Below are 10,880 nucleotides of genomic sequence, written 5' to 3' on the forward strand. Positions count from 1 at the left end.
AGACAAAACATGTATTCATCGAAAGTTAAATCACAAATCATGATTGTGTGTTATTACAATCTGAAATGAGTGATATGGCCCATACATTCTCAGCTTGACTCAATTCCAGTGTTGATAGGTCTCAGAAGTCTTCCCTGACATACTCCCAAACACCCTTTGATGACCTTTGCCCTGACACTTATCATACTATTTTAATTGACTTTGTCCCCTAAATTTAGCAAATTATAACACAGGCCCAGTTAAATTTGAATTTCAGATAAACAGATAGTTTTTCGTGTGTAAGTATGTCTAATGTGATATTTGGGACTAAAGAAAATCTGTTTATCTGGAATTCAGTTTAACTGGACATTCTGGTTTTTTGTTTTTGTTTTTAATCTGTCTTATTGAAAGACCACACACTCTGATTTTTAATTTGGAAAATACTGCCTCCATTGTTATGGAGCAGTGTTTTCTAAAATGTAGAACAGGGAGATGATTGGGGATCCTAGATTCAGCGATCCTTAGGGGGCGCCTCTGGGATGCCTTCCTACCTTTGCCTGATTTCCAGAAGCACTGCTGTAGCCACAGGTGAGCAGCCCCTTCTCTCATACCTGTATGCATACCAGCACTTTTCAAGAAGAAATGGGGGGTGGGGGGGTACTTTTCATTTGGCAGAATGGGAAGGCCTTTTCTCAGAGACCAATTTCCCCCCAAGCCAGGGAGACACAAAATTGGGAATGAACTCAAGTGCTGGGCCAGTTAATATCCTTTTGTCATAGAGTTGTGAGGACTGTGTGTTCACTTTGTTCCTCTCTTGTACTCAATATGAATAATGTTAAAAATGGAAGCTTAAAGTATAAAAGTGAAGATGATGATGGAAAAGCGGTGGTGATTGTTATGTAGACATGGAACAGAATGCTCCTTTTCTCTGACTGATCATTAATGGCTCTAGTTTTCTAATAGAGGAACTTATTTTTAGGTGTTCACTTTTGCAGCTCGGTTAGATTGATTTTTATTTACATTTAACTGTTTTTACATTTTTTAATTATTTTAATCGAATGACTTGTTTTCAAAATATTTTTACAATTACTTCTATTATGGCAAGTGATACCTGTAGTGTTAATAAGAAATTTGTTTTTTAAGTAAGTTAAAAATGAGTCAATTTAAAGAAAACCTATTAAGTAGATGATAGGGCAGGTGTTTTTAATTCATGGCAAATATGATTAAATGAAGTTTCCAAAACAGTCATTTCTCTCATCTTTAAAATGACCCTTGGCTATTGTCCTATTTCTCAGATCCTCTTACAGTAAAATTTCTTGGAAGAATTGTCTATACTTGCTAACTCAAATTCTTCCATTCACTATTGTATATATTTTCTTTTCAAAAATTGATATATAACCTATGTACAGAAAGGTGCACAAATGCTAAGTGAATTATCACAAAATGAACACACCATATTATTTCCTCTCCGCCCTCCCAGAAAACCCTTTGGACTGCCTTTCAAATAAAAAAAATTTTTTTTCTTTATCAAAGATACTATAATCTGTCTTCCAACTGCAAAACTGTATTAGTTTTGCCTTGTTTGTAAAGTTTATATAAATGGAATCATGCAATTTTCATTATTTAGCACTTGACCTTTTTTCCCTAATGTATTTGTAAGATTCACTCATGTTATTGAGAAAAACTGCAGTCTTTCTTCTTTTTGTGTCTATGTAAAATTGCATTGTATAACTATGTTACAATTACGCATTCTGCTATTGATACCCTGTTGTTTCCAGGTTTTGGCTATTGCTAATAATGCTTCCGTGAACATTCTTGTGACTTCTTGTACATGTTACTTCAAAATGCTCCTACTCTTGCTCTTCTTCACTCCACTTTAGCCATATCTCGAATGTTCCAGCTACATTCCCACCCTGAGGACTTTGCATATGCTGTTCCTTCTTCCTAAAATACCTTTCCACTAGATATCCACAGCTCACTTCTTCATTTCTCTCAGGCCTTTGCTGATAGGTTCTCTCTCAATGAGCTTCAAATAACATAGCTACTTGCAAATCTGTTTCACAATCAAATTAAACAAAAAAGTTATCAATATGTGTATTATTTGAACAATCTAAGACATAGATTTCAGAAAGAATAAATGTTTGTTCTAATTCCCTATTATGGAGGAAATATTATTTTAAACAAGCCTCTCTTTTTTCCTTTGGAAAAAAACTGTAATTCATTCATACAAAATGATAGTTCTAAAAAATAATATAGCTAGCTCCAAAATATACATTTTAGAGAAATTGGCATAGATATTTGACAAAACTCTTTTAGGGGATTGACTAACATTCATTCTCTATCTATGGAAAACATTTTACTGGGAGTCCTGAATTACAGCACTTAAGAAGCAGTCAGTATGTTTCAGGTTTGTTTTACCTGCTTAACTTGTTTAACACCCATAACAGTACTAAGAGGTTGGTAAACTTATTATCTCCATTTTACGAATGAGACAACTTCACTACAAAGGAATCGGAACCAAAGGTCGTTTGGCTCTAGGGTCTGTGCTTTAGACCATCACTTTCGATGGCCACTATGTATAGAGAGATATCACGTTAATGTTTTCAAAGTTATCAATTTACTGATCCCTTTCAGGATTATTTGTTTCTTTTTTGACATGTTTTGGGAGGAAGAAAGGAAAGGAACAACTTTTGTTTAGAATCTACTGTATTTTTATGTATTCTCATTTAATCCTCAAAATAGCTTTGGAAGATAACTATTAATACCTCATTTACAGAAGACTGAAGCACAGAGAAGTATCATATCCAAAAGATATTATGTGATGTGAATCAAATGTGATTCAAAACTAGGTCTGCCTCACTCCAGAGTCCTGTATTCTTTATGATGACACAGGAGAACTGATGTGACCCAGTGAACAGTCCAGGGGAACTGTACATAGTTCTAGCCGGGAACAGGCAATGAGGGGCTGTGGAAACAGGAAGACAGTGGGCACAATTTCAACAAGAATTTCTAGGTCTTCAGATGTCTTTTTCTGATCCTGAACCTCAAAGCTACATTCCCAGGTGAGTGCTAGGTGAATGGCTGGGACAGGGCCTCTGCGACCACAGCCAGGCTCTCTTCATTCTTGCATGGGACCTTTCATAAACCACACGTCTTGGGCCCAGCGCCTCAGACCCAGGAAGCCCCTCCTCCTTTTGGAGCAGCGATAGCCCTTCCAACGATTGTTACTAGAATTTCTTTAATGGCCCAATGTTATTCCTTCATCTCAATGCTTCGACTTTTTGTTTTCGTTTTGCTTTGGAAAAATTTAAAAATACAAAAGATTCAGAGAACGCTATCCATTTTTCTGGTGAGCTTGGGATCAGTCACACCATAGGCACAAAATGGATATCACCTTTTTGACTTTAGTGGGAAAGTGTGACTTGCAATAGGATATTAGCCGATGGAGGACATTCATTCACCAGATAGCTAGAAGGGACATTTCTATTGAAAAAGTCAGTGAAATATAACCTGAAACAATGAAACAGACATCAATACATCAATAGCGTGAGGAAAAAAAAAAAAAAAAACCAGTAACAGACTGCTTAGTGAGGAGAAATACAAGATGGAGAGGCTCAGCTTGAACAAAGGAGTCGCATCGATTAGAAGAGGGGTCCTTATGTGGTGAGAGCCAGATTCTGCATGGAGCAGCTGCTCTCAGAATAAAAGAGTAATGAATTCCTGTCCACTTATTGGTCTTTCAGCCTCCAGGGAACTTACTCAGCCAGCAGTTCTATTTTCAGAAGCAGAGGGTAAATGCATGCTTTAATCTCATCATTTAAAATCTAATAAATATTCTTAGCAAACATCTGTGACCGATTTTCCATTGTTATTTTGTATATCTGTGTGCATATCTGTATCTCTGTATATGTCTCACGTTATCCCCGGCATACTGCCTCACTTGTTTGATAGCTTAAGCTCTGCATATATATTACTTGCATTCAGATCTGGACTACACAATTTAGTAGATGTCAATTAGCTGACTTTGGAAAACTTTTTTAGTCTCTTTATTTTTTAGTTTCTTTATCTGAAAACTAGGATGAATAATAAGTCTAACTACTCCATAGGATTGTGAAGATTAAATGAAATAATGTATTCAAAGTGTATATGGTGTCTCAATATCAGTTAAGTGGAAAAAGCCCACAATATTTAATTGTGTATAGTGGTCTATGGTTTGTGTATAGAGATCAAGAGCTTTCGCACGCATTTCTCATTTGGTCTTCACAATCACCTCATGAGACGGTTCATTGGCTCTATTTGATCTGGCTTTGGTTATGCCCAAGCCTAGAAAGCAGGATTGGGGGAAGGGGCTGGTAGACGCAGCATCACTGCTATCACATAACCTGAGAGTGGTGAAAAGTGTGCTTTCTCAAAGGCGTCGGTTCACAACCTCGGGAGTCCCCCTGGTAAAACTCAAAACTGGCCCCCATCCAAGCATGGAGGGCAAGAAGAGACTGAAGAAAGAGGCAGACCACCTCAGATTGGTAGGTGGCGGGTTTAATAAGCAAGGGAGCTGATATATGTGGCTTGTCTTGGGGCCAAAGTTGAGTAGATCCCTGTACCTGCCCACCAGGATCTTAAAAGTTTATGTAGATGCCTTAACTGGGTTCAGTCGTATATTCAGTCCAGATAGTCTCACCAACTTATTACTCTCTCAAGTCTGCATCCTTGAAATGACTGTTAGTACAGGAATCGTAGATGGAACATGTATTTCAAGGAGAAGAGAGGGGGTAAGGAGCCTTTGATTGCCCTGGCCCAGTCTGCAGTTCAACTGGCAGTCATGTCCTCTCGATTTCCTCCCCCAACAAAAGGGAATTTAAGTACTGTTACCAGAAGAAGGAGGGCTGAAGGCTCAGAAGGCCCATGTCACCACAAGTACCCGATGTGCATTACTCGTGCATTACTCGTGCATTACTCTTGCTTAACTGCCCTACCCATTTCTCTAATCAGTAAACTGAGGCTCAATGAGTCATAGACCTGTAGACAGACCTGAATATTACCAAATAGTTATAGAGTGCTAATAGTGTGTAAGAGATTCTCTTAAGGGAAGCAAACCCAGGATGAATATTGTCTGTGTTCCTATGGTGCTTAGATATCAGTGGGGAGATAGACCAAAACACTAAACAGCTTGCTATGAAATAAAAAGTTACCAAAAAAAACAGGGGCATAGTACTATAAACTAATTAAATCTGCCTTGGCAGGAAGGTGGGACGTCCAGTATAGAAAGGGAGTTAAAAACTGTTTTCACATTCTTTAAAAAAACCTTTCTTACACTGTGGCAAATTACAACATCAGAGCACTGAGAAGCAATGATATTAAATCTTTCAAAGAACCTGGTATATGGAAAGTATTTAGTAAATATTTGTGGAATGAATGAATGAATGAATGAATGAATGAAAGAGTGAAGTGGGGGTCCTGTCTGGAGAAGCTACATATCATTAGGGCCTGGTCTTGGTTCTGAGCCTTGAGCTCCGTGTGCATGTCCAGGGTCAGCCATCCATCCAAGGCTTCCATGTTGCTCACTTCCATTTGGTTTCAAACAGGGACTTGCAGCTCTGAAGTTGCACTGTCTTCTCCTCTGAATTTTGAACGACTTTCTTTTGTTCTTTTTATCTATTTCATTATGAATTATCACTTCATATTCATAGAAACTTGTTTTCCAAATACTTGTTTCATTTAGCTTTCAAAAAATTCTCACCAGTTCATGATATAGCTCACTACCGCTGTGCTTGCTTTGTTTTCAGAAATAAGAAAACGTGATGACTTTAGAAAACATGCAGCCTTTCGTAAACCTTTGGGTCTGTTTATAAAAGGTGATGTATATTTTTCATTTCTATTCTATTGATTTTTGATGGTCATGTTTTATAACAACAAAGTGGCTGACTTGTTCCCACGTTGGTGCCTCCACACTTCCTTCTCTCCCACCCGTTTCTATAATCACTGTTTTCCACGTGTGAAGTGCTCATTACCTAACTGTACCTTCATGATGTCCAGTGTCCTTCTGGATAGCACCCATGCCCAGCACCGCTGCTGAGAATCCCAATTACTTTTCCAGAATTAAAATTTAAGTTCATCGACTCGCAGGGGTATTTAGGAGTTGGATTCCCACCAGAACTGGTCTCTAGGCTGAGGTATTTCAACACTATCAGCTACTGAGACTCAATAAGTGTCTTAGTCATTAGTGAATCTGTCACATTCCACTGCGAGTCTGTCTCCATTAGGCCTAGACTTAGATTTTCTGTATCAAAATTTCTGTAAGGCAGTGTATAATCTGTAAATGTTTTTGGCAAAAGCATTTCTGGGTTTATATAACCCAGGTATAATTACCTTCATCTCCACATCATTTTCTCTTTATAAACCTGTCTTCAATAGCTCTTCAAGTGATAATTACCTTTTCTGAAATTTTGGATTTACAGGTATGTCTCTAACTGACATTGGTGAAATGCTACTATACGGCTTCTTAGAAATGATGAGAACTACCTAGAAATCCCTTTTGACTAGAAATGGTAGTGATAAAGCCCTTCATGTTTGAAAAGGGCACTGGCTCTTTGCATCAAAAATTTCCAGGCCACGTGACCTGTTGACATTGACTGTGAGTGGACCACAGACCATGTGCTTCCGTTTCACTCTGCATATCACCGCTCCTGTAAATGACCTGATGTAGCAGTGGGAGCCCTGATGGACCATAAGTTCTGCCCACTTTTTTTTTTTTTTAACTATGTATTTTGTAAAGGTCTGGCTTCTATTTTGTAAAGGTCTGGCTTCTAAAGGTCTGGCAACTACAAAAAATGCTCCTGGCAATTACTTTGTTATCCTTAGGTCGTATTTCTGCTTAGAGCAAAGGTCACATCTTTCGTCCTCAAATTACCTGTTCATCACAAGTCCAAATGCTCCGGGCTTCCTAAGTCAATGCATGTTTTCTCACTGCAGTAGAAAGATATATTTTTATAGACTTTAAGAAAATACAGAAATGTACGGAGAAGTAAACAAAAATCCCCTGTTAATACTGTAATACTACAATTCAGAGATAACTACTGTTAACATTTTATGTATTTTCCAGCATTGTATTTTTCTCAGATATCATTATTACATGAGCATTTTCCTGGGCAATAAATAGTTTTTGAACACATCATATATTTTTTTTAATTAAGTTTATTGGGGTAACGTTGTTTAATACAATCATATAATTTTTCAGGTGTAAATTACCATTTAACATCTGTATATTCTATTGTGTGTTCACCACTCAGAGTCCAGTTTCCTTCAGCTACCATATATTTGATCCCCTTTACCCATTTTGCCCTCCCCCTCCCCCGCTATATTTGATCCCCTTTACCCCGTCTACCCCCCCTTCCTCCTCCACCCCACTAGTAACCACTACTCTACAGTCCTCTGGTAACCACTAGTCTATAGTCCATGTCCATGAGTCTCTGTTTGTTTATCCTGCTCATTTGTTGCTTTTAGGTTTATATCCCACATATAAGTGATATCATGTGACTTTCAACTTTTTCTATCTGGCTTATTTCATTTAGCATGATTATCTCAAGTTCCATCCACGTTGTCGCAAATGGCAGTATTTCATCTCTTCTTATGGCTGAGTAATATTCCATTGTATATATGTACCACAGCTTCTTTAGCCAATCATCTAGTGTAGGACACTTCGGTTGCTTCCATGTCCTGGCCACTGTGAATAATGCTGCTATGAACATTGGTGTGAAAATATCTTTTCGGATATGAGTTTTCAAGTCTTTGGGGTAAATATCCAATAGAAGGATTGTTGGATCATACGATAGATCAATTCTTAGTTTTTTGAGAAACCTCAATACTGCTTTCCATAATGGCCATACCAATTTGCTGTCCCACCAGCAGTGTATGAAGGTTCCTATTTCTCTACATCCTCTCCAATATTTGTTATTACTTGTCCTGTTGATTATAGCTATTCTAACAGGTATGAGATGGTATCTTATTGTAGTTTTAATTTGCATTTCCCTAATAGCTAGCGATGTTGAGCATCTTTTGATATATTTATTGGCCATTTGTATGTCCTCTGGGGAGAAGTGAACACACCATATTTTATATTCCTTAATTATGAATGTATCATAATGATTTAACTCTTCATCTATTGTAGGATGTTTAGTTTGTTTTTTTGTCTTTTATTGTAAATGGTGGCCATATTTATATCTTTATTATCTCATTCAATGATCTACTTAGGATAAATTCCTTGAAGAGAAATGGCAGAATTAAGGAATTTGATTGTTCTTATTTTGAATGTTCTTCATATATACTGCTAGATTGCCCTTCAGGAAATGATTAGTAATTTAAACTATCAGCTCCTTATAAGTGCCTCTTTTAATAGTCCCCCAATAACATAGGCTCTCTTAGGAAAACTTTTTTGACTGGATGATAGTGAAAGATGTTATCACACTCTTCTTTTACATTTTATTTCTTTGGATACTAAGAAATGAACATAGTTTCTTGTATATTTTTTCCACATTTGCATTTGTTGTGTATGTTCACTCCTCACACCCTTCGTTCATTTTTTTTTTTTTTTTTGACTAGGTCGTTAAAGTTTTCCTTTCTCTGTTTGGTCTTGTCTTAGTTGACAATGGGCCTCAGCTGTAGAGAGTTGAGGTAATGATACTGCTCTTCTCAGGGATGCTCTCAATATCGCTCCCTTTTATCCTGATTTCTGATTCCCATTTTACTGTCTCTCCTCCCCCCGCCACACACAGGCAAGCTTCCTCGCGTGTTCAACGAATATCCTTTATTCGAGCTGCTGTAAAACATGCATTATTGCAAGCATATATTTTACATTTACACAAACCAAATGGTGGTGTGTATTACATTTAATTCTGCCTCTTAGTTTTACTTATCACAACTTAAAAAATCCTCCTATGTTGCTATGTATGTATCTAGTCCTTTACTTCTAACTGCTAGAAAGTCTCCTCCACCACATACTCGTGGGTGCTTTCCCATTTTCCCCAGGTGCTCCTCGAGGGTCACCCCGATGCACCCCAGATTTCCTCTCTCTTGTCCCATTGTAAACAGTGCTACAGTAAGTATCCTCAGCTCTTTCAAGCTTGTGAGAATTTTTTGGAACACACACACACACACACACACACACACACACACGGAATTTCCAAGTAGTACCTAATTTGACTAACCTGCAATTGCTCTCAGATAGCTGTTCCAACATAAATTCCCATGGCAGTGCATAAGATTTTCTAAATCCCTACATTTTCTACATTTCTTGGTCACACTAACATGCGAGCATGATAAGTTATTGTTTTAATTTGCATTTCTCTAATTGGTAATGACTTTGAGTATCTTTTTTTTAGGTTTTCTCTTGTGTATATGCCTACTCATAGCCTTTACCTGTTTTTTTCTTTGTGTTTCCTGTTTTCTTCCTTGTAGATTTCCAAGTTTCTTGTACATTTTGCTCTATTTGTATGACATGTTTGTTAGAAGTGTTTTCTCCAGTTTATTCACTTCTAATTTTGCTTATGATGTTTTATACATTTCTAAGTTTTAAATTTGTTAGGTAGTCAATTCCACTATAATATTATGTAATTTCATCCAATGCATTTGGATATATGGCAAAATAAATTGTGTTTTTCTTGGTTTTATTCTGTATTAGCAATCTTTATACTGCTTTCCCAAAATACGTTCTTCCCAGAAAGTCGGCCAATTGTTCAAAAAGTGTGTTGTCACTATTGACCCGCTAGAGGTCAACATTTGCTTGAAAGAAACAGACGTCCCTTTCTAAAACTCATCCATTTCTCTCTGAAAGGGAGAAAACTGGCTAAGTCTTAGAGAAAATAAGGAATTTCCATTAAATTAAATGACTGAAAATTATATAGAAAAGTCCAGACAAAATGAAAAGGCTATTTTTAAAGATAACAAGTTATGTAATAAGGATTCAGAGTTGTTTTTAGTGGAAAAAAAAAAAAGAAAGCAATGAATACAAGTAAAGCAGTTAAAATGTTTCTTAACTGACTGAGGATAAAGTTTTAGTTTTAAAATAAAAATAAAAATGGTCCCGCTTCTACTCAAAATCTAGATTAAGCATCAGTCAATAAGAGGTGGGGATAAGAGGAATAATGGCTTTTTTTCTGTTTCCCTTTTTTGCTCTGAAAGGCTTCTTTTATTCTCAGGCCTCATTTGAACCAAAACAACTGTTCTTGTTTTTTGGATTGTTTGTTTAAGAACTGATTTCCATTCAGTTATCCTATACATGAGTGGAAAACAGTTCTTAGACAAACAACCCAAAAAACAAGAACAGTTGTTTTGGTTCAAATGAGGTGATCTGTAAGACAGGACCATGTTGGCCTAAAAGCAGTCATTAAAATGTGCTTCCTCTCTGAATCCCATTAGTGTTCTTAAAATCATGTTTATCACACAAAAGCAGACAAATCCACAAAGAGAGGGAGGAAGGAAGCGAAGGAGGAAGAAAGCGGGGAAGGGTGAACTTGCAAGACTGAAATTCTAGTTCACAAAAACACAAAAAGGACAGCTGAAAACAGTTCATGACATACAAATAACTGCTTATATTTACACCCGGAAAGAAAAATCAAGATAAAATGATAACCCGTGAAAACACTACAAAAAGCAAGGCACTATTATTATTACAAAGGTGTATATACCAGTTTGGGACTTGTGTTGTCAAGGATGTGGAAAAACTGGAAACTTTATACATTGCTGGTGGGAATGTAAATTGGTGCAGCCACTGTGGAAACAGCATGGAGGGTCCTCAAAAAATTAAAGATAGAACTATCTATGATCCAGCAATTCCACTTCTGGGTATTTACCTAAAAGAATTGAAGGACCTCAAAGAGATATCTGCAACCCTGTGTCTATTGTAGCAT

Source organism: Pteropus vampyrus, unplaced genomic scaffold, assembly GCF_000151845.1.
Source record: "Pteropus vampyrus isolate Shadow unplaced genomic scaffold, Pvam_2.0 Scaffold383, whole genome shotgun sequence".
Taxonomy (NCBI): Eukaryota; Metazoa; Chordata; class Mammalia; order Chiroptera; family Pteropodidae; genus Pteropus; species Pteropus vampyrus.